The sequence below is a fragment of the Papaver somniferum genome, chromosome 11 (genome assembly GCF_003573695.1).
Source record: "Papaver somniferum cultivar HN1 chromosome 11, ASM357369v1, whole genome shotgun sequence".
NCBI classification, from domain to species: Eukaryota; Viridiplantae; Streptophyta; class Magnoliopsida; order Ranunculales; family Papaveraceae; genus Papaver; species Papaver somniferum.
Window position 1 is genome coordinate 58,655,150 of NC_039368.1, and position 5,161 is coordinate 58,660,310.

Consider the following 5,161-nt stretch of genomic DNA (forward strand, 5'->3'; position numbering starts at 1 on the left):
CGGCTAAAAACCTAGAACGATCTTGTTTACCCCAATGTTGGGGCATTCGACCAGTAACAAGATAATTCACTATATTCGCATACCAAGGTGCTTGGGTAACAAAGAACAGTTGTTCATCAGGAAAACTATCCCTAACAGGAGGAGAATCATTAAGGGTATCCACAACAAGCCTAGACAAGTGGTCTGCTACTACATTTTCTGCACCTTTTTTATCTCTAATGTCTAAGGAAAATTCCTGCAACAATAGGATCCATCTAATCAATCTAGGTTTAGTATCCTTCTTGGAAAGAAGATACTTCAAAGCAGCATGATCAGTAAAGATTATGACCTTAGAACCTAAGAGGTAGGATCTAAACTTGTCTAAGGCAAACACAATAGCTAATAGTTCCTTCTCCGTAGTGGTATAGTTCAACTGGGCATCATTCAGAGTTTTGCTAGCATAGTAAATCACATGAAGTAACTTATTTTCTCGCTGACCTAGCACAACACCAATAGCATAATCTGAAGCATCACACATGATCTCAAAGGGTAGGTTCCAGTTGGGTGCCTGGACTATGGGGGCGGTAGTGAGTAAATTCTTAAGCTTCTCAAAAGCCTCTAAACAAGCATCATCAAAGACAAACTTAACGTATTTTGCAAGCAAATTGCAAAGAGGTCTAGAAATTAAGCTAAAATCCTTAATGAATCGACGATAAAAACCTGCATGCCCTAAGAATGACCTAATATATCTTACGGTTTTTGGGACCTATAAAGTTTTAATGAGGTCAACTTTGGCTCTATCTACCTCTATACCCTTCGAAGATACGATATGCCCTAGAACAATTCCTGAACGAACCATGAAATGACATTTTTCCCAATTAAGCACTAAATTCTTTTCCTTACACCTAGTCAAAAATAATGACAAATGATGCAAGCACTCATCGAAAGACGAACCAAACACTAACAAATAATCCATAAAGACCTCTAAGAACCGTTCTACCATGCCAGAAAATATGCTCAACATACAACGCTGAAAGGTCGCAGAGGCATTACATAGCCCGAAAGGCATGCGTCTATACGCAAAGGTACCAAAGGGACATGTAAAAGTGGTTTTCTCTTGGTCTTCTGGGGCTATGGAAATCTGATTATAACCGCAGTATCCATATAAAAAGCAATAGTGGTTACGTCCAGCTAATCTCTCTAGCATTTGGTCGATGAAGGGAAAGGGAAAGTGGCCATTCCTAGTGAACTTGTTCAATTTCCTATAGTCAATACAGACACGCCAACCCGTGGTCACCCGGGTTGGGATTAACTCATTGATATCATTCTGGACTACAGTAATACCGGATTTCTTGGGAACAACCTGAACAGGGCTGACCCACTTACTGTCTGAAATGGGGTAGATAATGCCTGCATCTAACAGCTTAAGAACCTCGGTTCGAACTACTTCTTTCATATTAGGGTTCAGCCGACGTTGCATCTCCCTAGAAGGTTTGGTGTCACTCTCTAAATAGATCTGATGCATACAATCAGTAGGACTTATACCCTTAATGTCTGCTATGGTCCACCCTAAAGCTTCCTTGTTATTCTGAAGGACAGTCACTAGCCTACTTTCCTGATCACTATCCAAGTCGGATGCTAATCACGGTAAAGTTTCAGATGGGCCTAAAAACACATACTTCAGGAATCTGGTAATGGTTTAAGGTCCAACTTAGGAGGCTTTTCTAACGAAGGAACTAGGGTAGTTAGAAACGGGTAGAGGTTCGAACTTAGGTTTCCATCCATTACTAGTGTCTATCAAAGGGGTTGAATCTAACAAAGCATTCACCTCATTAATCATATATCATCATCAAAATCAATCCCAAAGTGGGCTAGGCATTTCTCTAATGGATCTTCTAACAAAGTGTTTGGTAATGACTCCTCGACTAATGTTCCTATCATGTTCACCTCTTCTATGCTCGAGTCATCTAGTTCAGAGGGTAGCTTACTAATATTAAAAATGTTCAGCTCAATAGTCATATTACCAAAAGACAAATTCATAATACCATTTCGACAGTTAATGATCGCATTGGATGTAGCTAAAAACGGGCGACCTAAAATCACTGGTATTTGGTTCTCTGGGTCAGGGACAGGTTGGGTATCTGGATAAATAAACTTGTCGACCTCAATAAGAACGTCCTCGATCACACCACGAGGAATTTTAACGGACCTATCAGCTAACTGAAGTGTCATCTGGGTAGGTTTCATCTCACCAAGTCCTAGCTTAAGGTACACATGGTATGGCAGTAAGTTCACACTGGCTCCTAAGTCAAGCAAAGCTTTCTCGACACGGTATTTACCTATTGTGCAAGAAATAGTAGGGGACCCTGGGTCTTTATACTTAGGAGTAGTGGTATTCTGAATAATAGAACTCACATGACTAGCTAGGAAGGCTTTCTTCTGGACACTAAGTTTTCGCTTTCGCGTACACATATCCTTAAGAAACTTGGCATAAGCGGGAATCTGCTTAATCGCATCTAACAATGGGAGGTTGATAGTAACCTGCTTAAAAACCTCCAATATATCATTAAAGTTGGACTCCCTCTTAGTTGGAACTAGCAGCTGGGGGAACGGGGCTCTGGGAACAAAGGGGCTCAGCATGACCCTCATTGGTCTCTTTGGAGACTCTATCAGTCTCCTCATTTTCTGGCTCAGAAGGGTGAACTACAGCATGTTCACTATCAGGCATGGCAACCTTATTGTCAACTTTCTTTCCACTCCTAAGGGTTGTTATAGAATTCACATGATTGTACGATTTCTCTCCTTTAGGGTTAGGATCAGTTTGACTAGGGAATCTTCCATCTTCTCTTTCACTAAGAAACTTAGCTATTTGGCCGACTTGAAGTTCTAAGTTAGCAAGAGACTGGGAATTATTCTTAAAATTCTGCCTGGTTTCTTCTTGAAAACCACAGTGGTTCTTTGATAACATCTCATGGTTCTTTGCTAACATAGTAAGGGTTTCTTCTAAGGTGGAGATTTTTCTCATTCTGAAACTGGGGTTGACCTGAAGAGTTCTTAGCATAACCAAAACCTGGGGGAGGCTGAGAATTACTAGACTGTCCTTGATTCTTGACCCTTAGACCAAGAAAAATTAGGATGGTTTCTCCAACCAGGGTTGTAAGTCTCTGAGTATGGGTCAAACTTCTGACGGTTCTCAAACCTAGCATTGTTATAGACACATGGGCTTGCTCTTCACTAACCTGACCTTCCCAAAACGAGTTATTGGGTTCTACTCCACAACTAGACACTTGAGAGGCTCTAAACCTATCATCAGGTTCAACAAGAGACCTATGTTTAGGATGATTCAATTCCAAAGCTTCTAACCTTCTAGACAAAGCAGCAAACTTAGCATCAGACCCGAAGCTTGTATCTACCACATTGGTGCTACTTCTATTGACCAAGAGTCTTTTGGGGGGTTCAACACAAGACTCCCACTGTTGGGATTTTTCAGCGACAGCTCCTAAGAAGAAAAGCATCATCAACACTTTTACTAGTGAACTCACCAGCGCACATAGACTCAACCATGGCTTTGGTTGAATAGTCTAAACCATCATAAATAATCTCTACGAGTTTCATCTTATCAAATCCATGGTGAGGACACTGGGATAGGAGATCATTGAATCTCTCTAAAAACCTATAAAGAGACTTCCCTCTTGTTGCACACTAGCACTAATTTTCTGCCTAACAGACGCAGTTTTATGCTTAGGGTAGAATTTCATATAGAAAGCAGCAATAAGTTCCTGCCATGTTTCAATGGATTCAGATGGTAGGTTGTTCAGCCAGGTCTTGGCTTTATCTCTCAAGGAAAAGGGAAACATCTTAAGTTTCAAGACTTCATCAGTAAGGTCTTTTATTCTAATTGTCCCACAAATTTCCTCAAAGTCCCTAATATGAAAATAAGGGTTTCATCATCTTTCCTAAGAATATAGGGATCATCTGAAGAATACTAGGTTTTATCTCGAAATTAGCCGTAGTGGCTGGCAATTTAATGCACGAAGCTCGGGTGGACCTAGTTGGGAACATGTAATCTTTCAAAGTTGCCATGCTGGCAACTGAAGTACTAGGGGTATTTTCCTCACGAAGAGACAGATTCTCAAAACTGAAGTTTCCAAAAACAGGGCTCTCAAAAGAAGAGTCTTCGAGCTCCCGCCTTCACAAGAAGAACTACTAGGTTTATCACTAATCAAACGACCTAGAGTGTTTCTTTTCCAAGCCCGCTCTTTAATAACCTTGGGCATACACTAGAAAAAAAAAGAAAAAAAAAAAATCCTAAAAGGAAGGGAAGTTCTATGCAAACACAAACAAGGCTGACTCCACCAAAGCAAACCTAGATTTCTAGCAAACAAAAAGCATGATGGCTCCACTTAGATTGTTTCTAGACCAGCTTCTAATCCTTCGAAAGGGAATTCGTTACAATTTAAGCAAACCCCTCTGGAATCAATCCGAGTTTAAGTAAGTTGAATCGAGACGAGGGAAGCTCAATGGAGCTTTGATACCCAAGGCCTCACCGGCGTTACAAGGCGGCGTATTCAACTCAAGAAACCATCATGAACTTTGAAGCATGCTTAAAAGAGTAACCAATATTTTTCGAATGACTTTCCTATTAAGCTCGTTACCCTATAGGTCTCGTTCTAGTCAAATTTTAGGCTTAGGTTCGCGTTTGGTTTCGTTTTCCTAAGGCGGGCAAGAAGGGAACGGTGATGAAATCCGAACCCTTATCTTGTATGGCCAGTCCTTGCCCTTTACTAGGAAATTAAAGATGCCGTTTTCAAATCCTCAGCATATATGAAAACGAAGGAATACAGTAACTCGCTGACAGGAGATTCGCGAGTGTTTCGACAAACTTACCTCCCGTACCAGACGGGGGATGAACCGCTGAAGTCGACTCGGGCCACGACTCCTATGTCATGTACGAACCCGAGGGGCCGAGGCGATATCGTAATCGTTGTCCTTCTCTGCAAACAGTTTATATTTAAACTACCTTTCCGTAGGGTTTAAAAAAAATAAAGTCCCAAAGTCCACAGTCCACAGTCCAAAGTAATAATCTAAAAAAAAAATTCTAAAAAAAAATTGTCTCTCTCTCTCTCTCTTTTTTTTAATTAATTTTTATTCTCCTTTTCTTTCGCTCCTTTCGCTTTGCTTT